The sequence below is a fragment of the Lepisma saccharinum genome, chromosome 13, assembly GCF_977018435.1.
Source record: "Lepisma saccharinum chromosome 13, izLepSacc3.1, whole genome shotgun sequence".
Taxonomy (NCBI): Eukaryota; Metazoa; Arthropoda; class Insecta; order Zygentoma; family Lepismatidae; genus Lepisma; species Lepisma saccharinum.
This window is the reverse complement of record NC_139241.1, coordinates 15,121,232-15,147,712: the sequence shown is the minus strand read 5'-3', so window position 1 is coordinate 15,147,712 and position 26,481 is coordinate 15,121,232. Positions and strand designations below refer to the sequence as shown.

The following is a 26,481-nucleotide window of genomic DNA, read 5'->3' as shown; positions in this document are numbered from 1 at the left end:
AGCGTACAGGCGAGATTTAAGACTAACATAAATGTGTATTTTAAGAAGTTAGTCAAGCGTTTGCTTGTAATATGAACACAATTAATCCTTGGATATTCTACAGATACATTATTTTTCATTATTCTTAAAAAAATGTCATCTTGGCATTTTGTTTAAAAGTTTTATTTTTTTTAAAAAAAAAATATATCCTTTTCGACAAATCAACATTAAAAGCATGTTAAAACAAACAAAAGAACACAAATTTGCCAACCCTGTATGGAAGTAACATTGTGAAAAAGGAGTCGTTAGCGTATGATAGGAAATTTTGGAACACAAAATTCCTTTTACTTATTTCTTTCTCTCTAATTTACAATTGTCGAAATGTAACTTGCTTTGATGCCGAGAATTATTACGTTAAGTAATTTCCACGGAACTATCTTGTTTTATATTCATGGCTATTTTACCCAATCTATAGTAAATTTCGAGATTCCATCACTACATATATACGTGCAAGAATCGCATGACATGAAAGTGACCCGTCATAACCGAAATAACTGCGGTAATTTTCTTTCTAGCTTCGGTGTGGTTTCTTTACGAAACATTATTAAGCATGCCTGTGGGAGAAACCCGAAAGTGTAATCGTGTTGCATATGAGAACAGGTAAACTGAAAATTCCTCGTGAAATGGAATGTGTTGCCAAAGTACAAGTTCCCACTAGTTGAAATGGTGGCCGAGAGATGGCAGAATTTGCTGTCGGTTTATCATTTGTGTACGTTGGTCCGTGCACATGACGCATTTTAGAAATCGGCACGGATTTATATCCTTATTTTCTCGTTTTAAGAAACGAATATCACACAAAACGAGGTTTTATATTTCAACAAGTAAAACAGCAATTTCCTACGGAACCTACACGTTCCCATGAGCAGTAAATTGAACTGCAACATAGGCTAGGAAAAATTGGTGGCCTGGAAACAACTCTGGTTTCCCTTCATACGCAAAAATCTTTCGCCTTTTACTAAAGATTTCCGTGGAGGGGAACAACAAACGAGTCTATTATTATTTTTTATAAAGGCCTGGTACAAACTGAGCCCGATTAGCAAACACAACGAAAACTGTAGGTGGAAATGTGTGCTCTTGCTCAGCTTGCTAATCTCTCACCTTCTGAAATTTGCAGGCAGGAGGATCTGTATGGGCGCTTCCTGCTAAATTTCCAAATGCTCTTGTCATTTCACAACGAAGCCGAACATGGAAATGACTTCACAGGGAGGATTGTATGGAAACAGAGTTAGCATGATCAAAACAAAGTGTTTTAAACAATATGTTTTCTCCGTTTAAAACATATTTCTTTGTTTATTTCAAATGTTTAAACAAAGCGTTTGAAACATGTTTCTTTTCAGATTTGTTTAAAACACATTCTGATACTTGACGTTTGATAGTTGGTGATTATTTGTGTGTTTTGTAACTACGCGTGTTCTTTAAATGTGTGTCATTCTCTTTATTGTGCATTAGAATCTGCTCAGTGGTTCAAAATGTACATCAAATAACACACATATGGTGATGAATACCGTGGGCCACGTTCAAAATTCATGGCTATGACTTATGCAGATGTTTAAGATTTAGATCCATTCACGATGATAATTAATCAGAAGCTACCACTTGGACTCAGTGGGGCCTGGAAACTGTGGATTAGTTGGAGCTTCTCGAACAGCGTACAGGCGAGATTTAAGACTAACATAAATGTGTATTTTAAGAAGTTAGTCAAGCGTTTGCTTGTAATATGAACACAATTAATCCTTGGATATTCTACAGATACATTATTTTTCATTATTCTTAAAAAAATGTCATCTTGGCATTTTGTTTAAAAGTTTTATTTTTTTTAAAAAAAAAATATATCCTTTTCGACAAATCAACATTAAAAGCATGTTAAAACAAACAAAAGAACACAAATTTGCCAACCCTGTATGGAAGTAACATTGTGAAAAAGGAGTCGTTAGCGTATGATAGGAAATTTTGGAACACAAAATTCCTTTTACTTATTTCTTTCTCTCTAATTTACAATTGTCGAAATGTAACTTGCTTTGATGCCGAGAATTATTACGTTAAGTAATTTCCACGGAACTATCTTGTTTTATATTCATGGCTATTTTACCCAATCTATAGTAAATTTCGAGATTCCATCACTACATATATACGTGCAAGAATCGCATGACATGAAAGTGACCCGTCATAACCGAAATAACTGCGGTAATTTTCTTTCTTGCTTCGGTGTGGTTTCTTTACGAAACATTATTAAGCATGCCTGTGGGAGAAACCCGAAAGTGTAATCGTGTTGCATATGAGAACAGGTAAACTGAAAATTCCTCGTGAAATGGAATGTGTTGCCAAAGTACAAGTTCCCACTAGTTGAAATGGTGGCCGAGAGATGGCAGAATTTGCTGTCGGTTTATCATTTGTGTACGTTGCTCCGTGCACATGACGCAAATTAGAAATCGGCACGGATTTATATCCTTATTTTCTCGTTTTAAGAAACGAATATCACACAAAACGAGGTTTTATATTTCAACAAGTAAAACAGCAATTTCCTACGGAACCTACACGTTCCCATGAGCAGTGAATTGAACTGCAACATAGGCTAGGAAAAATTGGTGGCCTGGAAACAACTCTGGTTTCCCTTCATACGCAAAAATCTTTCGCCTTTTACTAAAGATTTCCGTGGAGGGGAACAACAAACGAGTCTATTATTATTTTTTATAAAGGCTTGGTACAAACTGAGCCCGATTAGCAAACACAACGAAAACTGTAGGTGGAAATGTGTGCTCTTGCTCAGCTTGATAATCTCTCACCTTCTGAAATTTGCAGGCAGGAGGATCTGTATGGGCGCTTCCTGCTAAATTTCCAAATGCTCTTGTCATTTCACAACGAAGCCGAACATGGAAATGACTTCACAGGGAGGATTGTATGGAAACAGAGTTAGCATGATCAAAACAAAGTGATTTAAACAATATGTTTTCTCCGTTTAAAACATATTTCTTTGTTTATTTCAAATGTTTAAACAAAGCGTTTGAAACATGTTTCTTTTCAGATTTGTTTAAAACACATTCTGATACTTGACGTTTGATAGTTTGTGATTATTTGTGTGTTTTGTAACTACGCGTGTTCTTTAAATGTGTGTCATTCTCTTTATTGTGCATTAGAATCTGCTCAGTGGTTCAAAATGTACATCAAATAACACACATATGGTGATGAATACCGTGGGCCACGTTCAAAATTCATGGCTATGACTTATGCAGATGTTTAAGATTTAGATCCATTCACGATGATAATTAATCAGAAGCTACCACTTGGACTCAGTGGGGCCTGGAAACTGTGGATTAGTTGGAGCTTCTCGAACAGCGTACAGGCGAGATTTAAGACTAACATAAATGTGTATTTTAAGAAGTTAGTCAAGCGTTTGCTTGTAATATGAACACAATCAATCCTTGGATGTTCTACAGATACATTATTTTGCATTATTCTTAAAAAAAATGTCATCTTGGCATTTTGTTTAAAAGTTTTATTTTTTAAAAAATATATATCCTTTTCGACAAATCAACATTAAAAGCATGTTAAAACAAACAAAAGAACACAAATTTGCCAACCCTGTATGGAAGTAACATTGTGAAAAGGAAGTCGTTAGCGTATGATAGGAAATTTTGGAACACAAAATTCCTTTTACCTATTTCTTTCTCTCTTATTTACAATTGTCGAAATGTAACTTGCTTTGATGCCGAGAATTATTACGTTAAGTAATTTCCACGGAACTATCTTGTTTTATATTCATGGCTATTGCTCAATCTATACTAAATTTCGAGATTCCATCATTACATATATACGTGCAAGAATCGCATGACATGAAAGTGACCCGTCACAACCGAAATAACTGCGGTAATTTTATTTCTTGCTTCGGTTTGGTTTCTTTACGAAACATTATTAAGCATGCCTGTGGGAGAAACCCGAAAGTGTAATCGTCTTGTATATGAGAACAGGTAAACTGAAAAATCTTCGTGAAATGGAATTTGTTGCCAAAATACAAGTTCCCACTAGTTGAAATGGTGGCCGAGAGATGGCAGAATTTGCTGTCGGTTTATCATTTGTGTACGTTGGTCCGTGCACATGACGCAAATTAGAAATCGGCACGGATTTATATCCTTATTCTCTCGTTTTAAGAAACGAAAATCACACAAAACGAGGTTTTATGTTTCAGCAAGTAAAACAGCAATTTCCAACGGAACCTACACGTTAGCGCTTGCTGCTAAATTTCCAAATGCTCTTGTCATTTCACAACGAAGCCGAACATGGAAATGACTTCACAGGGAGGATTGTATGGAAACAGAGTTAGCATGATCAAAACAAAGTGTTTTAAACAATATGTTTTCTCCGTTTAAAACATATTTCTTTGTTTATTTCAAATGTTTAAACAAAGCGTTTGAAACATGTTTCTTTTCAGATTTGTTTAAAACAAATTTTGATACTTGACGTTTGATAGTTTGTGATTATTTGTGTGTTTTGTAACTACGCGTTTTCTTTAAATGAGTATCATTCTCTTTATTGTGCATTAGAATCAGCTCAGTGGTTCAAAATGTACATCAAATAACACACATATGGTGATGAATACCGTGGGCCACGTTTAAAATTCTTGGCTATGATTTATGCAGATGTTTAAGATTTAGATCCATTCACGATGATAATTAATCAGAAGCTACCACTTGGACTCAGTGAGGCCTGGAAACTGTGGATTAGTTCGAGTTTCTCGAACAGCGTACAGGAGAGATTTAAGACTAACATAAATGTGTATTTTAAGAAGTTAGTCAAGCGTTTGCTTGTAATATGAACACAATCAATCCTTGGATGTTCTACAGATACATTATTTTTCATTATTCTTAAAAAAATGTCATCTTGGCATTTTGTATAAAAGTTTTGTTTTTTAAAAAAAAATATATCCTTTTCGACAAATCAACATTAAAAGCATGTTAAAACAAAAAAAAGAACACAAATTTTCCAACCCTGTATGGAAGTAACATTGTGAAAAAGAAGTCGTTAGCGTATGATAGGAAATTTTGGAACACAAAATTCCTTTTACTTATTTCTTTCTCTCTAATTTACAATTGTCGAAATGTAACTTGCTTTGATGCCGAGAATTATTACGTTAAGTAATTTCCACGGAACTATCTTGTTTTATATTCATGGCTATTGCCCAATCTATAGTAAATTTCGAGATTCCATCACTACATCTATACGTGCAAGAATCGCATGACATGAAAGTGACCCTTCACAACCAAAATAACTGCGGTAATTTTCTTTCTTGCTTCGGTTTGGTTTCTTTACGAAACATCATTAAGCATGTATGTGGGAGAAACCCGAAAGTGTAATCCTGTTGCATATGAGAACAGATAAACTGAAAATTTTTCGTGAAATGGAATTTTTTGCCAAAGTACAAGTTCCCACTAGTTGAAATGGTGGCCGAGAGATGGCAGAATTTGCTGTCGGTTTATCATTTGTGTACGTTGCTCCGTGCACATGACGCAAATTAGAAATCGGCACGGATTTATATCCTTATTCTCTCGTTTTAAGAAACAAATATCACACAAAACGAGGTTTTATGTTTCAACAAGTAAAACAGCAATTTCCTACGGAACCTACACGTTCCCATGAGCAGTGAATAGAACTGCAACATAGGCTAGGAAAAATTGGTGGCCTGGAAACAACTCTGGTTTCCCTTCATACGCAAAAATCTTTCGCCTTTTACTAAAGATTTCCGTGGAGGGGAACAACAAGCGAGTCTAATATTATTTTTTATAAAGGCTTGGTACAAACTGAGGCCGATTAGCAAACACAACGAAAACTGTAGGTGGAAATGTGTGCTCTTGCTCAGCTTGATAATCTCTCACCTTCTGAAATTTGCAGGCAGGAGGATCTGTATGGGCGCTTGCTGCTAAATTTCCAAATGCTCTTGTCATTTCACAACGAAGCCGAACATGGAAATGACTTCACAGGGAGGATTGTATGGAAACAGAGTTAGCATGATCAAAACAAAGTGTTTTAAACAATATGTTTTCTCCGTTTAAAACATATTTCTTTGTTTATTTCAAATGTTTAAACAAAGCGTTTGAAACATGTTTCTTTTCAGATTTGTTTAAAACACATTCTGATACTTGATGTTTGATAGTTTGTGATTATTTGTGTGTTTTGTAACTACGCGTTTTCTTTAAATGAGTATCATTCTCCTTATTGTGCATTAGAATCTGCTCAGTGGTTCAAAATGTACATCAAATAACACACATATGGTGATGAATACCGTGGGCCACGTTTAAACTTCATGGCTATGATTTATGCAGATGTTTAAGATTTAGATCCATTCACGATGATAATTAATCAGAAGCTACCACTTGGACTCAGTGAGGCCTGGAAACTGTGGATTAGTTCGAGCTTCTCGAACAGCGTACAGGAGAGATTTAAGACTAACATAAATGTGTATTTTAAGAAGTTAGTCAAGCGTTTGCTTGTAATATGAACACAATCAATTCTTGGATGTTCTACAGATACATTATTTTTCATTATTCTTAAAAAATTGTCTTCTTGGCATTTTGTTTAAAAGTTTTATTTTTTTAAAAAAAATATATCCTTTTCGACAGATCAACATTAAAAGCATGTTAAAACAAACAAAAGAACACAAATTTGCCAACCCTGTATGGAAGTAACATTGTGAAAAAGAAGTCGTTAGCGTACGATAGGAAATTTTGGAACACAAAATTCCTTTTACTTATTTCTTTCTCTCTTATTTACAATTGTCGAAATGTAACTTGCTTTGATGCCGAGAATTATTACGTTAAGTAATTTCCACGGAACTATCTTGTTTTATATTCATGGCTATTTCCCAATCTATAGTAAATTTCGAGATTCCATCACTACATATATACGTGCAAGAATCGCATGACATGAAAGTGACCCGTCACAACCGAAATAACTGCGGTAATTTTCTTTCTTGCTTCGGTTTGGTTTCTTTACGAAACATTATTAAGCATGCCTGTGGGAGAAACCCGAAAGTGTAATCGTGTTGCATATGAGAACAGATAAACTGAAAAATCTTCGTGAAATGGAATTTGTTGCCAAAATACAAGTTCCCAATAGTTGAAATGGTGGCCGAGAGATGGCAGAATTTGCTGTCGGTTTATCATTTGTGTACGTTGCTCCGTGCACATGACGCAAATTAGAAATCGGCACGGATTTATATCCTTATTCTCTCGTTTTAAGAAACGAAAATCACACAAAACGAGGTTTTATGTTTCAGCAAGTAAAACAGCAATTTCCTACGGAACCTACACGTTCCCATGAGCAGTGATTAGAACTGCAACATAGGCTAGGAAAAATTGGTGGCCTGGAAACAACTCTGGTTTAGCTTCATACGCAAAAATCTTTCGCCTTTTACTAAAGATTTCCGTGGAGGGGAACAACAAACGAGTCTAATTTTTTTTTTTATAAAGGCTTGGTACAAACTGAGCCCGATTAGCAAACACAACGAAAACTGTAGGTGGAAATGTGTGCTCTTGCTCAGCTTGATAATCTCTCACCTTCTGAAATTTGCAGGCAGGAGGATCTGTATGGGCGCTTGCTGCTAAATTTCCAAATGCTCTTGTAATTTCACAAACGAAGCCGAACATGGAAATGACTTCACAGGGAGGATTGTATGGAAACAGAGTTAGCATGATCAAAACAAAGTGTTTTAAACAATATGTTTTCTCCGTTTAAAACATATTTCTTTGTTTATTTCAAATGTTTAAACAAAGCGTTTGAAACATGTTTCTTTTCAGATTTGTTTAAAACAAATTTTGATACTTGACGTTTGATAGTTTGTGATTATTTGTGTGTTTTGTAACTACGCGTTTTCTTTAAATGAGTATCATTCTCTTTATTGTGCATTAGAATCAGCTCAGTGGTTCAAAATGTACATCAAATAACACACATATGGTGATGAATACCGTGGGCCACGTTTAAAATTCATGGCTATGATTTATGCAGATGTTTAAGATTTAGATCCATTCACGATGATAATTAATCAGAAGCTACCACTTGGACTCAGTGAGGCCTGGAAACTGTGTATTAGTTCGAGCTTCTCGAACAGCGTACAGGAGAGATTTAAGACTAACATAAATGTGTATTTTAAGAAGTTAGTCAAGCGTTTGCTTGTAATATGAACACAATCAATCCTTGGACGTTCTACAGATACATTATTTTTCATTATTCTTAAAAAATTGTCATCTTGGCATTTTGTTTAAAAGTTTTATTTTTTTTAAAAAAAATATATCCTTTTCGACAAATCAACATTAAAAGCATGTTAAAACAAACAAAAGAACACAAATTTGCCAACCCTGTATGGAAGTAACATTGTGAAAAAGAAGTCGTTAGCGTACGATAGGAAATTTTGGAACACAAAATTCCTTTTACTTATTTCTTTCTCTCTAATTTACAATTGTCGAAATGTAACTTGCTTTGATGCCGAGAATTATTACGTTAAGTAATTTCCACGGAACTATCTTGTTTTATATTCATGGCAATTTCCCAATCTATAGTAAATTTCGAGATTCCATCACTACATATATACGTGCAAGAATCGCATGACATGAAAGTGACCCGTCACAACCGAAATAACTGCGGTAATTTTCTTTCTTGCTTCGGTTTGGTTTCTTTACGAAACATTATTAAGCATGCCTGTGGGAGAAACCCGAAAGTGTAATCGTGTTGCATATGAGAACAGATAAACTGAAAAATCTTCGTGAAATGGAATTTGTTGCCAAAATACAAGTTCCCACTAGTTGAAACGGTGGCCGAGAGATGGCAGAATTTGCTGTCGGTTTATCATTTGTGTACGTTGCTCCGTGCACATGACGCAAATTAGAAATCGGCACGGATTTATATCCTTATTCTCTCGTTTTAAGAATCGAAAATCACACAAAACGAGGTTTTATGTTTCAGCAAGTAAAACAGCAATTTCCTACGGAACCTACACGTTCCCATGAGCAGTGAATTGAACTGCAACATAGGCTAGGAAAAATTGGTGGCCTGGAAACAACACTGGTTTCCCTTCATACGCAAAAATCTTTCGCCTTTTACTAAAGATTTCTGTGGAGGGGAACAACAAACGAGTCTAATATTATTTTTTATAAAGGCTTGGTACAAACTGAGCCCGATTAGCAAACACAACGAAAACTGTAGGTGGAAATGTGTGCTCTTGCTCAGCCTAATAATCTCTCACCTTCTGAAATTTCCAGGCAGGAGGATCTGTATGGGCGCTTGCTGCTAAATTTCCAAATGCTCTTGTCATTTCACAAACGAAGCCGAACATGGAAATGACTTCACAGGGAGGATTGTATGGAAACAGAGTTAGCATGATCAAAACAAAGTGTTTTAAACAATATGTTTTCTCCGTTTAAAACATATTTCTTTGTTTATTTCAAATGTTTAAACAAAGCGTTTGAAACATGTTTCTTTTCAGATTTGTTTAAAACACATTCTCATACTTGACGTTTGATAGTTTGTGATTATTTGTGTGTTTTGTAACTACGCGTTTTCTTTAAATGAGTATCATTCTCTTTATTGTGCATTAGAATCAGCTCAGTGGTTCAAAATGTACATCAAATAACACACATATAATGATGAATACCGTGGGCCACGTTTAAAATTCTTGGCTATGATTTATGGAGATGTTTAAGATTTAGATCCATTCACGATGATAATTAATCAGAAGCTACCACTTGGACTCAGTGGGGCCTGGAAACTGTGGATTAGTTGGAGCTTCTCGAACAGCGTACAGGCGAGATTTAAGACTAACATAAATGTGTATTTTAAGAAGTTAGTCAAGCGTTTGCTTGTAATATGAACACAATTAATCCTTGGATATTCTACAGATACATTATTTTTCATTATTCTTAAAAAAATGTCATCTTGGCATTTTGTTTAAAAGTTTTATTTTTTTTAAAAAAAAAATATATCCTTTTCGACAAATCAACATTAAAAGCATGTTAAAACAAACAAAAGAACACAAATTTGCCAACCCTGTATGGAAGTAACATTGTGAAAAAGGAGTCGTTAGCGTATGATAGGAAATTTTGGAACACAAAATTCCTTTTACTTATTTCTTTCTCTCCAATTTACAATTGTCGAAATGTAACTTGCTTTGATGCCGAGAATTATTACGTTAAGTAATTTCCACGGAACTATCTTGTTTTATATTCATGGCTATTTTACCCAATCTATAGTAAATTTCGAGATTCCATCACTACATATATACGTGCAAGAATCGCATGACATGAAAGTGACCCGTCATAACCGAAATAACTGCGGTAATTTTCTTTCTTGCTTCGGTGTGGTTTCTTTACGAAACATTATTAAGCATGCCTGTGGGAGAAACCCGAAAGTGTAATCGTGTTGCATATGAGAACAGGTAAACTGAAAATTCCTCGTGAAATGGAATGTGTTGCCAAAGTACAAGTTCCCACTAGTTGAAATGGTGGCCGAGAGATGGCAGAATTTGCTGTCGGTTTATCATTTGTGTACGTTGGTCCGTGCACATGACGCATTTTAGAAATCGGCACGGATTTATATCCTTATTTTCTCGTTTTAAGAAACGAATATCACACAAAACGAGGTTTTATATTTCAACAAGTAAAACAGCAATTTCCTACGGAACCTACACGTTCCCATGAGCAGTGAATTGAACTGCAACATAGGCTAGGAAAAATTGGTGGCCTGGAAACAACTCTGGTTTAGCTTCATACGCAAAAATCTTTCGCCTTTTACTAAAGATTTCCGTGGAGGGGAACAACAAACGAGTCTAATTTTTTTTTTTATAAAGGCTTGGTACAAACTGAGCCCGATTAGCAAACACAACGAAAACTGTAGGTGGAAATGTGTGCTCTTGCTCAGCTTGATAATCTCTCACCTTCTGAAATTTGCAGGCAGGAGGATCTGTATGGGCGCTTGCTGCTAAATTTCCAAATGCTCTTGTAATTTCACAAACGAAGCCGAACATGGAAATGACTTCACAGGGAGGATTGTATGGAAACAGAGTTAGCATGATCAAAACAAAGTGTTTTAAACAATATGTTTTCTCCGTTTAAAACATATTTCTTTGTTTATTTCAAATGTTTAAACAAAGCGTTTGAAACATGTTTCTTTTCAGATTTGTTTAAAACAAATTTTGATACTTGACGTTTGATAGTTTGTGATTATTTGTGTGTTTTGTAACTACGCGTTTTCTTTAAATGAGTATCATTCTCTTTATTGTGCATTAGAATCAGCTCAGTGGTTCAAAATGTACATCAAATAACACACATATGGTGATGAATACCGTGGGCCACGTTTAAAATTCATGGCTATGATTTATGCAGATGTTTAAGATTTAGATCCATTCACGATGATAATTAATCAGAAGCTACCACTTGGACTCAGTGAGGCCTGGAAACTGTGTATTAGTTCGAGCTTCTCGAACAGCGTACAGGAGAGATTTAAGACTAACATAAATGTGTATTTTAAGAAGTTAGTCAAGCGTTTGCTTGTAATATGAACACAATCAATCCTTGGACGTTCTACAGATACATTATTTTTCATTATTCTTAAAAAATTGTCATCTTGGCATTTTGTTTAAAAGTTTTATTTTTTTTAAAAAAAATATATCCTTTTCGACAAATCAACATTAAAAGCATGTTAAAACAAACAAAAGAACACAAATTTGCCAACCCTGTATGGAAGTAACATTGTGAAAAAGAAGTCGTTAGCGTACGATAGGAAATTTTGGAACACAAAATTCCTTTTACTTATTTCTTTCTCTCTAATTTACAATTGTCGAAATGTAACTTGCTTTGATGCCGAGAATTATTACGTTAAGTAATTTCCACGGAACTATCTTGTTTTATATTCATGGCTATTTCCCAATCTATAGTAAATTTCGAGATTCCATCACTACATATATACGTGCAAGAATCGCATGACATGAAAGTGACCCGTCACAACCGAAATAACTGCGGTAATTTTCTTTCTTGCTTCGGTTTGGTTTCTTTACGAAACATTATTAAGCATGCCTGTGGGAGAAACCCGAAAGTGTAATCGTGTTGCATATGAGAACAGATAAACTGAAAAATCTTCGTGAAATGGAATTTGTTGCCAAAATACAAGTTCCCACTAGTTGAAACGGTGGCCGAGAGATGGCAGAATTTGCTGTCGGTTTATCATTTGTGTACGTTGCTCCGTGCACATGACGCAAATTAGAAATCGGCACGGATTTATATCCTTATTCTCTCGTTTTAAGAATCGAAAATCACACAAAACGAGGTTTTATGTTTCAGCAAGTAAAACAGCAATTTCCTACGGAACCTACACGTTCCCATGAGCAGTGAATTGAACTGCAACATAGGCTAGGAAAAATTGGTGGCCTGGAAACAACACTGGTTTCCCTTCATACGCAAAAATCTTTCGCCTTTTACTAAAGATTTCTGTGGAGGGGAACAACAAACGAGTCTAATATTATTTTTTATAAAGGCTTGGTACAAACTGAGCCCGATTAGCAAACACAACGAAAACTGTAGGTGGAAATGTGTGCTCTTGCTCAGCCTAATAATCACTCACCTTCTGAAATTTCCAGGCAGGAGGATCTGTATGGGCGCTTGCTGCTAAATTTCCAAATGCTCTTGTCATTTCACAAACGAAGCCGAACATGGAAATGACTTCACAGGGAGGATTGTATGGAAACAGAGTTAGCATGATCAAAACAAAGTGTTTTAAACAATATGTTTTCTCCGTTTAAAACATATTTCTTTGTTTATTTCAAATGTTTAAACAAAGCGTTTGAAACATGTTTCTTTTCAGATTTGTTTAAAACACATTCTCATACTTGACGTTTGATAGTTTGTGATTATTTGTGTGTTTTGTAACTACGCGTTTTCTTTAAATGAGTATCATTCTCTTTATTGTGCATTAGAATCAGCTCAGTGGTTCAAAATGTACATCAAATAACACACATATAATGATGAATACCGTGGGCCACGTTTAAAATTCTTGGCTATGATTTATGGAGATGTTTAAGATTTAGATCCATTCACGATGATAATTAATCAGAAGCTACCACTTGGACTCAGTGGGGCCTGGAAACTGTGGATTAGTTGGAGCTTCTCGAACAGCGTACAGGCGAGATTTAAGACTAACATAAATGTGTATTTTAAGAAGTTAGTCAAGCGTTTGCTTGTAATATGAACACAATTAATCCTTGGATATTCTACAGATACATTATTTTTCATTATTCTTAAAAAAATGTCATCTTGGCATTTTGTTTAAAAGTTTTATTTTTTTTAAAAAAAAAATATATCCTTTTCGACAAATCAACATTAAAAGCATGTTAAAACAAACAAAAGAACACAAATTTGCCAACCCTGTATGGAAGTAACATTGTGAAAAAGGAGTCGTTAGCGTATGATAGGAAATTTTGGAACACAAAATTCCTTTTACTTATTTCTTTCTCTCCAATTTACAATTGTCGAAATGTAACTTGCTTTGATGCCGAGAATTATTACGTTAAGTAATTTCCACGGAACTATCTTGTTTTATATTCATGGCTATTTTACCCAATCTATAGTAAATTTCGAGATTCCATCACTACATATATACGTGCAAGAATCGCATGACATGAAAGTGACCCGTCATAACCGAAATAACTGCGGTAATTTTCTTTCTTGCTTCGGTGTGGTTTCTTTACGAAACATTATTAAGCATGCCTGTGGGAGAAACCCGAAAGTGTAATCGTGTTGCATATGAGAACAGGTAAACTGAAAATTCCTCGTGAAATGGAATGTGTTGCCAAAGTACAAGTTCCCACTAGTTGAAATGGTGGCCGAGAGATGGCAGAATTTGCTGTCGGTTTATCATTTGTGTACGTTGGTCCGTGCACATGACGCATTTTAGAAATCGGCACGGATTTATATCCTTATTTTCTCGTTTTAAGAAACGAATATCACACAAAACGAGGTTTTATATTTCAACAAGTAAAACAGCGATTTCCTACGGAACCTACACGTTCCCATGAGCAGTGAATTGAACTGCAACATAGGCTAGGAAAAATTGGTGGCCTGGAAACAACTCTGGTTTCCCTTCATACGCAAAAATCTTTCGCCTTTTACTAAAGATTTCCGTGGAGGGGAACAACAAACGAGTCTATTATTATTTTTTATAAAGGCTTGGTACAAACTGAGCCCGATTAGCAAACACAACGAAAACTGTAGGTGGAAATGTGTGCTCTTGCTCAGCTTGATAATCTCTCACCTTCTGAAATTTGCAGGCAGGAGGATCTGTATGGGCGCTTCCTGCTAAATTTCCAAATGCTCTTGTCATTTCACAACGAAGCCGAACATGGAAATGACTTCACAGGGAGGATTGTATGGAAACAGAGTTAGCATGATCAAAACAAAGTGATTTAAACAATATGTTTTCTCCGTTTAAAACATATTTCTTTGTTTATTTCAAATGTTTAAACAAAGCGTTTGAAACATGTTTCTTTTCAGATTTGTTTAAAACACATTCTGATACTTGACGTTTGATAGTTTGTGATTATTTGTGTGTTTTGTAACTACGCGTGTTCTTTAAATGTGTGTCATTCTCTTTATTGTGCATTAGAATCTGCTCAGTGGTTCAAAATGTACATCAAATAACACACATATGGTGATGAATACCGTGGGCCACGTTCAAAATTCATGGCTATGACTTATGCAGATGTTTAAGATTTAGATCCATTCACGATGATAATTAATCAGAAGCTACCACTTGGACTCAGTGGGGCCTGGAAACTGTGGATTAGTTGGAGCTTCTCGAACAGCGTACAGGCGAGATTTAAGACTAACATAAATGTGTATTTTAAGAAGTTAGTCAAGCGTTTGCTTGTAATATGAACACAATCAATCCTTGGATGTTCTACAGATACATTATTTTTCATTATTCTTAAAAAAATGTCATCTTGGCATTTTGTTTAAAAGTTTTATTTTTTTAAAAAAAATATATCCTTTTCGACAAATCAACATTAAAAGCATGTTAAAACAAACAAAAGAACACAAATTTGCCAACCCTGTATGGAAGTAACATTGTGAAAAGGAAGTCGTTAGCGTATGATAGGAAATTTTGGAACACAAAATTCCTTTTACTTATTTCTTTCTCTCTAATTTACAATTGTCGAAATGTAACTTGCTTTGATGCCGAGAATTATTACGTTAAGTAATTTCCACGGAACTATCTTGTTTTATATTCATGGCTATTTCCCAATCTATAGTAAATTTCGAGATTCCATCACTACATCTATACGTGCAAGAATCGCATGACATGAAAGTGACCCTTCACAACCGAAATAACTGCGGTAATTTTCTTTCTTGCTTCGGTTTGGTTTCTTTACGAAACATTATTAAGCATGCCTGTGGGAGAAACCCGAAAGTGTAATCGTGTTGCATATGAGAACAGGTAAACTGAAAATTCTTCGTGAAATGGAATTTGTTGCCAAAGTACAAATTCCCACTAGTTGAAATGGTGGCCGAGAGATGGCAGAATTTGCTGTCGGTTTATCATTTGTGTACGTTGGTCCGTGCACATGACGCAAATTAGAAATCGGCACGGATTTATATCCTTATTCTCTCGTTTTAAGAAACGAAAATCACACAAAACGAGGTTTTATGTTTCAGCAAGTAAAACAGCAATTTCCAACGGAACCTACACGTTAGCGCTTGCTGCTAAATTTCCAAATGCTCTTGTCATTTCACAAACGAAGCCGAACATGGAAATGACTTCACAGGGAGGATTGTATGGAAACAGAGTTAGCATGATCAAAACAAAGTGTTTTAAACAATATGTTTTCTCCGTTTAAAACATATTTCTTTGTTTATTTCAAATGTTTAAACAAAGCGTTTGAAACATGTTTCTTTTCAGATTTGTTTAAAACAAATTTTGATACTTGACGTTTGATAGTTTGTGATTATTTGTGTGTTTTTTAACTACGCGTTTTCTTTAAATGAGTATCATTCTCTTTATTGTGCATTAGATGCATCTCAGTGGTTCAAAATGTACATCAAATAACACACATATGGTGATGAATACCGTGGGCCACGTTTAAAATTCTTGGCTATGATTTATGCAGATGTTTAAGATTTAGATCCATTCACGATGATAATTAATCAGAAGCTACCACTTGGACTCAGTGAGGCCTGGAAACTGTGGATTAGTTCGAGTTTCTCGAACAGCGTACAGGAGAGATTTAAGACTAACATAAATGTGTATTTTAAGAAGTTAGTCAAGCGTTTGCTTGTAATATGAACACAATCAATCCTTGGATGTTCTACAGATACATTATTTTTCATTATTCTTAAAAAAATGTCATCTTGGCATTTTGTTTAAAAGTTTTGTTTTTTAAAAAAAAAAATATCCTTTTCGACAAATCAACATTAAAAGCATGTTAAAACAAACAAAAGAACACAAATTTTCCAACCCTGTATGGAAGTAACATTGTGAAAAAGAAGTCGTTAGCGTATGATAGGAAATTTTGGAACACAAAATTCCTTTTACTTATTTCTTTCTCTCTAATTTACAATTGTCGAAATGTAACTTGCTTTGATGCCGAGAATTATTACGTTAAGTAATTTCCACGGAACTATCTTGTTTTATATTCATGGCTATTGCCCAATCTATAGTAAATTTCGAGATTCCATCACTACATCTATACGTGCAAGAATCGCATGACATGAAAGTGACCCTTCACAACCAAAATAACTGCGGTAATTTTCTTTCTTGCTTCGGTTTGGTTTCTTTACGAAACATCATTAAGCATGTATGTGGGAGAAACCCGAAAGTGTAATCCTGTTGCATATGAGAACAGATAAACTGAAAATTTTTCGTGAAATGGAATTTGTTGCCAAAGTACAAGTTCCCACTAGTTGAAATGGTGGCCGAGAGATGGCAGAATTTGCTGTCGGTTTATCATTTGTGTACGTTGCTCCGTGCACATGACGCAAATTAGAAATCGGCACGGATTTATATCCTTATTCTCTCGTTTAAGAAACGAAAATCACACAAAACGAGGTTTTATGTTTCAACAAGTAAAACAGCAATTTCCTACGGAACCTACACGTTCCCATGAGCAGTGAATAGAACTGCAACATAGGCTAGGAAAAATTGGTGGCCTGGAAACAACTCTGGTTTCCCTTCATACGCAAAAATCTTTCGCCTTTTACTAAAGATTTCCGTGGAGGGGAACAACAAGCGAGTCTAATATTATTTTTTATAAAGGCTTGGTACAAACTGAGGCCGATTAGCAAACACAACGAAAACTGTAGGTGGAAATGTGTAATCTTGCTCAGTTTGATAATCTCTCACCTTCTGAAATTTGCAGGCAGGAGGATCTGTATGGGCGCTTGCTGCTAAATTTCCAAATGCTCTTGTCATTTCACAACGAAGCCGAACATGGAATTGACTTCACAGGGAGGATTGTATGGAAACAGAGTTAGCATGATCAAAACAAAGTGTTTTAAACAATATGTTTTCTCCGTTTAAAACATATTTCTTTGTTTATTTCAAATGTTTAAACAAAGCGTTTGAAACATGTTTCTTTTCAGATTTGTTTAAAACACATTCTGATACTTGATGTTTGATAGTTTGTGATTATTTGTGTGTTTTGTAACTACGCGTTTTCTTTAAATGAGTATCATTCTCCTTATTGTGCATTAGAATCTGCTCAGTGGTTCAAAATGTACATCAAATAACACACATATGGTGATGAATACCGTGGGCCACGTTTAAAATTCATGGCTATGATTTATGCAGATGTTTAAGATTTAGATCCATTCACGATGATAATTAATCAGAAGCTACCACTTGGACTCAGTGAGGCCTGGAAACTGTGGATTAGTTCGAGCTTCTCGAACAGCGTACAGGAGAGATTTAAGACTAACATAAATGTGTATTTTAAGAAGTTAGTCAAGCGTTTGCTTGTAATATGAACACAATCAATCCTTGGATGTTCTACAGATACATTATTTTTCATTATTCTTAAAAAATTGTCTTCTTGGCATTTTGTTTAAAAGTTTTATTTTTTTAAAAAAAATATATCCTTTTCGACAAATCAACATTAAAAGCATGTTAAAACAAACAAAAGAACACAAATTTGCCAACCCTGTATGGAAGTAACATTGTGAAAAAGAAGTCGTTAGCGTACGATAGGAAATTTTGGAACACAAAATTCCTTTTACTTATTTCTTTCTCTCTTATTTACAATTGTCGAAATGTAACTTGCTTTGATGCCGAGAATTATTACGTTAAGTAATTTCCACGGAACTATCTTGTTTTATATTCATGGCTATTTCCCAATCTATAGTAAATTTCGAGATTCCATCACTACATATATACGTGCAAGAATCGCATGACATGAAAGTGACCCGTCACAACCGAAATAACTGCGGTAATTTTCTTTCTTGCTTCGGTTTGGTTTCTTTACGAAACATTATTAAGCATGCCTGTGGGAGAAACCCGAAAGTGTAATCGTGTTGCATATGAGAACAGATAAACTGAAAAATCTTCGTGAAATGGAATTTGTTGCCAAAATACAAGTTCCCAATAGTTGAAATGGTGGCCGAGAGATGGCAGAATTTGCTGTCGGTTTATCATTTGTGTACGTTGCTCCGTGCACATGACGCAAATTAGAAATCGGCACGGATTTATATCCTTATTCTCTCGTTTTAAGAAACGAAAATCACACAAAACGAGGTTTTATGTTTCAGCAAGTAAAACAGCAATTTCCTACGGAACCTAGACGTTCCCATGAGCAGTGATTAGAACTGCAACATAGGCTAGGAAAAATTGGTGGCCTGGAAACAACTCTGGTTTCGCGTCATACGCAAAAATCTTTCGCCTTTTACTAAAGATTTCCGTGGAGGGGAACAACAAACGAGTCTAATTTTTTTTTTTATAAAGGCTTGGTACAAACTGAGCCCGATTAGCAAACACAACGAAAACTGTAGGTGGAAATGTGTGCTCTTGCTCAGCTTGATAATCTCTCACCTTCTGAAATTTGCAGGCAGGAGGATCTGTATGGGCGCTTGCTGCTAAATTTCCAAATGCTCTTGTCATTTCACAACGAAGCCGAACATGGAAATGACTTCACAGGGAGGATTGTATGGAAACAGAGTTAGCATGATCAAAACAAAGTGTTTTAAACAATATGTTTTCTCCGTTTAAAACATATTTCTTTGTTTATTTCAAATGTTTAAACAAAGCGTTTGAAACATGTTTCTTTTCAGATTTGTTTAAAACACATTCTGATACTTGATGTTTGATAGTTTGTGATTATTTGTGTGTTTTGTAACTACGCGTTTTCTTTAAATGTGTATCATTCTCTTTATTGTGCATTAGAATCTGCTCAGTGGTTCAAAATGTACATCAAATAACACACATATGGTGATGAATACCGTGGGCCACGTTTAAAATTCATGGCTATGATTTATGCAGATGTTTAAGATTTAGATCCATTCACGATGATAATTAATCAGAAGCTACCACTTGGACTCAGTGAGGCCTGGAAACTGTGTATTAGTTCGAGCTTCTCGAACAGCGTACAGGAGAGATTTAAGACTAACATAAATGTGTATTTTAAGAAGTTAGTCAAGCGTTTGCTTGTAATATGAACACAATCAATCCTTGGACGTTCTACAGATACATTATTTTTCATTATTCTTAAAAAATTGTCATCTTGGCATTTTGTTTAAAAGTTTTATTTTTTTTAAAAAAAAATATATCCTTTTCGACAAATCAACATTAAAAGCATGTTAAAACAAACAAAAGAACACAAATTTGCCAACCCTGTATGGAAGTAACATTGTGAAAAAGAAGTCGTTAGCGTACGATAGGAAATTTTGGAACACAAAATTCCTTTTACTTATTTCTTTCTCTCTAATTTACAATTGTCGAAATGTAACTTGCTTTGATGCCGAGAATTATTACGTTAAGTAATTTCCACGGAACTATCTTGTTTTATATTCATGGCTATTTCCCAATCTATAGTAAATTTCGAGATTCCATCACTACATATATACGTGCAAGAATCGCATGACATGAAAGTGACCCGTCACAACCGAAATAACTGCGGTAATTTTCTTTCTTGCTTCGGTTTGGTTTCTTTACGAAACATTATTAAGCATGCCTGTGGGAGAAACCCGAAAGTGTAATCGTGTTGCATATGAGAACAGATAAACTGAAAAATCTTCGTGAAATGGAATTTGTTGCCAAAATACAAGTTCCCACTAGTTGAAACGGTGGCCGAGAGATGGCAGAATTTGCTGTCGGTTTATCATTTGTGTACGTTGCTCCGTGCACATGACGCAAATTAGAAATCGGCACGGATTTATATCCTTATTCTCTCGTTTTAAGAAACGAAAATCACACAAAACGAGGTTTTATGTTTCAGCAAGTAAAACAGCAATTTCCTACGGAACCTACACGTTCCCATGAGCAGTGAATTGAACTGCAACATAGGCTAGGAAAAATTGATGGCCTGGAAACAACTCTGGTTTCCCTTCATACGCAAAAATCTTTCGCTTTTTACTAAAGATTTCCGTGGAGGGGAACAACAAACGAGTCTAATATTATTTTTTATAAAGGCTTGGTACAAACTGAGCCCGATTAGCAAACACAACGAAAACTGTAGGTGCAAATGTGTGCTCTTGCTCAGCCTAATAATCTCTCACCTTCTGAAATTTGCAGGCAGGAGGATCTGTATGGGCGCTTGCTGCTAAATTTCCAAATGCTCTTGTCATTTCACAAACGAAGCCGAACATGGAAATGACTTCACAGGGAGGATTGTATGGAAACAGAGTTAGCATGATCAAAACAAAGTGTTTTAAACAATATGTTTTCTCCGTTTAAAACATATTTCTTTGTTTATTTCAAATGTTTAAACAAAGCGTTTGAAACATGTTTCTTTTCAGATTTGTTTAAAACACATTCTCATACTTGACGTTTGATAGTTTGTGATTATTTGTGTGTTTTGTAACTACGCGTTTTCTTTAAATGAGTATCATTCTCTTTATTGTGCATTAGAATCAGCTCAGTGGTTCAAAATGTACATCAAATAACACACATATAATGATGAATACCGTGGGCCACGTTTAAAATTCTTGGCTATGATTTATGGAGATGTTTAAGATTTAGATCCATTCACGATGATAATTAATCAGAAGCTACCACTTGGACTCAGTGGGGCCTGGAAACTGTGGATTAGTTGGAGCTTCTCGAACAGCGTACAGGCGAGATTTAAGACTAACATAAATGTGAATTTTAAGAAGTTAGTCAAGCGTTTGCTTGTAATATGAACACAATCAATCCTTGGATATTCTACAGATACATTATTTTTCATTATTCTTAAAAAATTGTCATCTTGGCATTTTGTTTAAAAGTTTTATTTTTTAAAAAAAAAATATATCCTTTTCGACAAATCAACATTAAAAGCATGTTAAAACAAACAAAAGAACACAAATTTGCCAACCCTGTATGGAAGTAACATTGTGAAAAACAAGTCGTTAGCGTATGAAAGGAAATTTTGGAACACAAAATTCCTTTTACTTATTTCTTTCTCTCCAATTTACAATTGTCGAAATGTAACTTGCTTTGATGCCGAGAATTATTACGTTAAGTAATTTCCACGGAACTATCTTGTTTTATATTCATGGCTATTGCCCAATCTATAGTAAATTTCGAGATTCCATCACTACATATATACGTGCAAGAATCGCATGACATGAAAGTGACCCGTCATAACCGAAATAACTGCGGTAATTTTCTTTCCTGCTTCGGTGTGGTTTCTTTACGAAACATTATTAAGCATGCCTGTGGGAGAAACCCGAAAGTGTAATCGTGTTGCATATGAGAACAGGTAAACTGAAAATTCTTCGTGAAATGGAATGTGTTGCCAAAGTACAAGTTCCCACTAGTTGAAATGGTGGCCGAGAGATGGCAGAATTTGCTGTCGGTTTATCATTTGTGTACGTTGGTCCGTGCACATGACGCAAATTAGAAATCGGCACGGATTTATATCCTTATTTTCTCGTTTTAAGAAACGAAAATCACACAAAACGAGGTTTTATATTTCAACAAGTAAAACAGCGATTTCCTACGGAACCTACACGTTCCCATGAGCAGTGAATTGAACTGCAACATAGGCTAGGAAAAATTGGTGGCCTGGAAACAACTCTGGTTTCCCTTCATACGCAAAAATCTTTCGCCTTTTACTAAAGATTTCCGTGGAGGGGAACAACAAACGAGTCTATTATTATTTTTTATAAAGGCTTGGTACAAACTGAGCCCGATTAGCAAACACAACGAAAACTGTAGGTGGAAATGTGTGCTCTTGCTCAGCTTGATAATCTCTCACCTTCTGAAATTTGCAGGCAGGAGGATCTGTATGGGCGCTTCCTGCTAAATTTCCAAATGCTCTTGTCATTTCACAACGAAGCCGAACATGGAAATGACTTCACAGGGAGGATTGTATGGAAACAGAGTTAGCATGATCAAAACAAAGTGTTTTAAACAATATGTTTTCTCCGTTTAAAACATATTTCTTTGTTTATTTCAAATGTTTAAACAAAGCGTTTGAAACATGTTTCTTTTCAGATTTGTTTAAAACACATTTTGATACTTGACGTTTGATAGTTTGTGATTATTTGTGTTTTGTAACTACGCGTTTTCTTTAAATGAGTATCATTCTCTTTATTGTGCATTAGAATCAGCTCAGTGGTTCGAAATGTACATCAAATAACACACATAAGGTGATGAATACCGTGGGCCACGTTTAAAATTCATGGCTATGATTTATGCAGATGTTTAAGATTTATATCCATTCACGATGATAATTAATCAGAAGCTACCACTTGGACTCATTGGGGCCTGGAAACTGTGGATTAGTTGGAGCTTCTCGAACAGCGTACAGGCGAGATTTAAGACTAACATAAATGTGTATTTTAAGAAGTTAGTCAAGCGTTTGCTTGTAATATGAACACAATCAATCCTTGGACGTTCTACAGATACATTATTTTTTATTATTCTTAAAAAATTGTCATCTTGGCATTTTGTTTAAAAGTTTTATTTTTTTAAAAAAAAATATATCCTTTTCGACAAATCAACATTAAAAGCATGTTAAAACAAACAAAAGAACACAAATTTGCCAACCCTGTATGGAAGAAACATTGTGAAAAAGAAGTCGTTAGCTTACGATAGGAAATTTTGGAACACAAAATTCGTTTTACTTATTTCTTTCTCTCTAATTTACAATTGTCGAAATGTAACTTGCTTTGATGCCGAGAATTATTACGTTAAGTAATTTCCACGGAACTATCTTGTTTTATATTCATGGCTATTTCCCAATCTATAGTAAATTTCGAGATTCCATCACTACATATATACGTGCAAGAATCGCATGACATGAAAGTGACCCGTCACAACCGAAATAACTGCGGTAATTTTCTTTCTTGCTTCGGTTTGGTTTCTTTACGAAACATTATTAAGCATGCCTGTGGGAGAAACCCGAAAGTGTAATCGTGTTGCATATGAGAACAGATAAACTGAAAAATCTTCGTGAAATGGAATTTGTTGCCAAAATACAAGTTCCCACTAGTTGAAACGGTGGCCGAGAGATGGCAGAATTTGCTGTCGGTTTATCATTTGTGTACGTTGCTCCGTGCACATGACGCAAATCAGAAATCGGCACGGATTTATATCCTTATTCTCTCGTTTTAAGAAGCGAAAATCACACAAAACGAGGTTTTATGTTTCAGCAAGTAAAACAGCAATTTCCTACGGAACCTACACGTTCCCATGAGCAGTGAATTGAACTGCAACATAGGCTAGGAAAAATTGGTGGCCTGGAAACAACTCTGGTTTCCCTTCATACGCAAAAATCTTTCGCCTTTTACTAAAGATTTCCGTGGAGGGGAACAACAAACGAGTCTAATATTATTTTTTATAAAGGCTTGGTACAAACTGAGCCCGATTAGCAAACACAACGAAAACTGTAGGTGGAAATGTGTGCTCTTGCTCAGCCTAATAATCTCTCACCTTCTGAAATTTGCAGGCAGGAGGATCTGTATGGGCGCTTGCTGCTAAATTTCCAAATGCTCTTGTCATTTCACAAACGAAGCCGAACATGGAAATGACTTCACAGGGAGGATTGTATGGAAACAGAGTTAGCATGATCAAAACAAAGTGTTTTAAACAATATGTTTTCTCCGTTTAAAACATATTTCTTTGTTTATTTCAAATGTTTAAACAAAGCGTTTGAAACATGTTTCTTTTCAGATTTGTTTAAAACACATTTTGATACTTGACGTTTGATAGTTTGTGATAATTTGTGTGTTTTGTAACTACGCGTTTTCTTTAAATGAGTATCATTCTTTTCATTGTGCATTAGAATCTGCTCAGTGGTTCAAAATGTACATCAAATAACACACATATGGTGATGAATACCGTGGGCCACGTTCAAAATTCATGGCTATGACTTATGCAGATGTTTAAGATTTAGATCCATTCACGATGATAATTAATCAGAAGCTACCACTTGGACTCAGTGGGGCCTGGAAACTGTGGATTAGTTGGAGCTTCTCGAACAGCGTACAGGCGAGATTTAAGACTAACATAAATGTGTATTTTAAGAAGTTAGTCAAGCGTTTGCTTGTAATATGAACACAATCAATCCTTGGATGTTCTACAGATACATTATTTTGCATTATTCTTAAAAAAAATGTCATCTTGGCATTTTGTTTAAAAGTTTTATTTTTTAAAAAATATATATCCTTTTCGACAAATCAACATTAAAAGCATGTTAAAACAAACAAAAGAACACAAATTTGCCAACCCTGTATGGAAGTAACATTGTGAAAAGGAAGTCGTTAGCGTATGATAGGAAATTTTGGAACACAAAATTCCTTTTACCTATTTCTTTCTCTCTTATTTACAATTGTCGAAATGTAACTTGCTTTGATGCCGAGAATTATTACGTTAAGTAATTTCCACGGAACTATCTTGTTTTATATTCATGGCTATTGCTCAATCTATACTAAATTTCGAGATTCCATCATTACATATATACGTGCAAGAATCGCATGACATGAAAGTGACCCGTCACAACCGAAATAACTGCGGTAATTTTATTTCTTGCTTCGGTTTGGTTTCTTTACGAAACATTATTAAGCATGCCTGTGGGAGAAACCCGAAAGTGTAATCGTCTTGTATATGAGAACAGGTAAACTGAAAAATCTTCGTGAAATGGAATTTGTTGCCAAAATACAAGTTCCCACTAGTTGAAATGGTGGCCGAGAGATGGCAGAATTTGCTGTCGGTTTATCATTTGTGTACGTTGCTCCGTGCACATGACGCAAATTAGAAATCGGCACGGATTTATATCCTTATTCTCTCGTTTTAAGAAACGAAAATCACACAAAACGAGGTTTTATGTTTCAGCAAGTAAAACAGCAATTTCCTACGGAACCTACACGTTCCCATGAGCAGTGAATTGAACTGCAACATAGGCTAGGAAAAATTGATGGCCTGGAAACAACTCTGGTTTCCCTTCATACGCAAAAATCTTTCGCTTTTTACTAAAGATTTCCGTGGAGGGGAACAACAAACGAGTCTAATATTATTTTTTATAAAGGCTTGGTACAAACTGAGCCCGATTAGCAAACACAACGAAAACTGTAGGTGCAAATGTGTGCTCTTGCTCAGCCTAATAATCTCTCACCTTCTGAAATTTGCAGGCAGGAGGATCTGTATGGGCGCTTGCTGCTAAATTTCCAAATGCTCTTGTCATTTCACAAACGAAGCCGAACATGGAAATGACTTCACAGGGAGGATTGTATGGAAACAGAGTTAGCATGATCAAAACAAAGTGTTTTAAACAATATGTTTTCTCCGTTTAAAACATATTTCTTTGTTTATTTCAAATGTTTAAACAAAGCGTTTGAAACATGTTTCTTTTCAGATTTGTTTAAAACACATTCTCATACTTGACGTTTGATAGTTTGTGATTATTTGTGTGTTTTGTAACTACGCGTTTTCTTTAAATGAGTATCATTCTCTTTATTGTGCATTAGAATCAGCTCAGTGGTTCAAAATGTACATCAAATAACACACATATAATGATGAATACCGTGGGCCACGTTTAAAATTCTTGGCTATGATTTATGGAGATGTTTAAGATTTAGATCCATTCACGATGATAATTAATCAGAAGCTACCACTTGGACTCAGTGGGGCCTGGAAACTGTGGATTAGTTGGAGCTTCTCGAACAGCGTACAGGCGAGATTTAAGACTAACATAAATGTGAATTTTAAGAAGTTAGTCAAGCGTTTGCTTGTAATATGAACACAATCAATCCTTGGATATTCTACAGATACATTATTTTTCATTAT

The 26,481-nt window shown here is 35.2% G+C and overlaps 14 non-coding genes across 14 annotated transcripts; all 14 read left to right on the top strand.

Moving 5' to 3' along the window:
- The first annotated feature begins 951 nt into the window (after positions 1–951).
- On the top strand, positions 952–1,069 carry LOC145997676 (U5 spliceosomal RNA). Its single transcript, XR_014443072.1, has one exon. It is a non-coding gene; the product is annotated as a U5 spliceosomal RNA (small nuclear RNA).
- Positions 1,070–2,636: 1,567 nt separating this feature from the next.
- LOC145997608 (U5 spliceosomal RNA) lies at positions 2,637–2,754 on the top strand. The gene has a single exon (XR_014443008.1). It is a non-coding gene; the product is annotated as a U5 spliceosomal RNA (small nuclear RNA).
- A 2,966-nt stretch (positions 2,755–5,720) lies between these two features.
- Positions 5,721–5,834, top strand: LOC145997709 (U5 spliceosomal RNA). The gene has a single exon (XR_014443105.1). It is a non-coding gene; the product is annotated as a U5 spliceosomal RNA (small nuclear RNA).
- Positions 5,835–7,400: 1,566 nt separating this feature from the next.
- On the top strand, positions 7,401–7,518 carry LOC145997835 (U5 spliceosomal RNA). The gene has a single exon (XR_014443224.1). It is a non-coding gene; the product is annotated as a U5 spliceosomal RNA (small nuclear RNA).
- A 1,564-nt stretch (positions 7,519–9,082) lies between these two features.
- LOC145997805 (U5 spliceosomal RNA) lies at positions 9,083–9,200 on the top strand. The gene has a single exon (XR_014443196.1). It is a non-coding gene; the product is annotated as a U5 spliceosomal RNA (small nuclear RNA).
- A 1,568-nt stretch (positions 9,201–10,768) lies between these two features.
- LOC145997834 (U5 spliceosomal RNA) lies at positions 10,769–10,886 on the top strand. Its single transcript, XR_014443223.1, has one exon. It is a non-coding gene; the product is annotated as a U5 spliceosomal RNA (small nuclear RNA).
- A 1,564-nt stretch (positions 10,887–12,450) lies between these two features.
- Positions 12,451–12,568, top strand: LOC145997804 (U5 spliceosomal RNA). The gene has a single exon (XR_014443195.1). It is a non-coding gene; the product is annotated as a U5 spliceosomal RNA (small nuclear RNA).
- Positions 12,569–14,136: 1,568 nt separating this feature from the next.
- LOC145997607 (U5 spliceosomal RNA) lies at positions 14,137–14,254 on the top strand. Its single transcript, XR_014443007.1, has one exon. It is a non-coding gene; the product is annotated as a U5 spliceosomal RNA (small nuclear RNA).
- Positions 14,255–17,220: 2,966 nt separating this feature from the next.
- Positions 17,221–17,334, top strand: LOC145997708 (U5 spliceosomal RNA). The gene has a single exon (XR_014443104.1). It is a non-coding gene; the product is annotated as a U5 spliceosomal RNA (small nuclear RNA).
- Positions 17,335–18,900: 1,566 nt separating this feature from the next.
- On the top strand, positions 18,901–19,018 carry LOC145997819 (U5 spliceosomal RNA). Its single transcript, XR_014443209.1, has one exon. It is a non-coding gene; the product is annotated as a U5 spliceosomal RNA (small nuclear RNA).
- A 1,564-nt stretch (positions 19,019–20,582) lies between these two features.
- On the top strand, positions 20,583–20,700 carry LOC145997714 (U5 spliceosomal RNA). The gene has a single exon (XR_014443110.1). It is a non-coding gene; the product is annotated as a U5 spliceosomal RNA (small nuclear RNA).
- Positions 20,701–22,264: 1,564 nt separating this feature from the next.
- Positions 22,265–22,382, top strand: LOC145997606 (U5 spliceosomal RNA). The gene has a single exon (XR_014443006.1). It is a non-coding gene; the product is annotated as a U5 spliceosomal RNA (small nuclear RNA).
- A 1,561-nt stretch (positions 22,383–23,943) lies between these two features.
- Positions 23,944–24,061, top strand: LOC145997502 (U5 spliceosomal RNA). The gene has a single exon (XR_014442906.1). It is a non-coding gene; the product is annotated as a U5 spliceosomal RNA (small nuclear RNA).
- A 1,563-nt stretch (positions 24,062–25,624) lies between these two features.
- On the top strand, positions 25,625–25,742 carry LOC145997713 (U5 spliceosomal RNA). Its single transcript, XR_014443109.1, has one exon. It is a non-coding gene; the product is annotated as a U5 spliceosomal RNA (small nuclear RNA).
- The last annotated feature ends 739 nt before the right edge of the window (positions 25,743–26,481 follow it).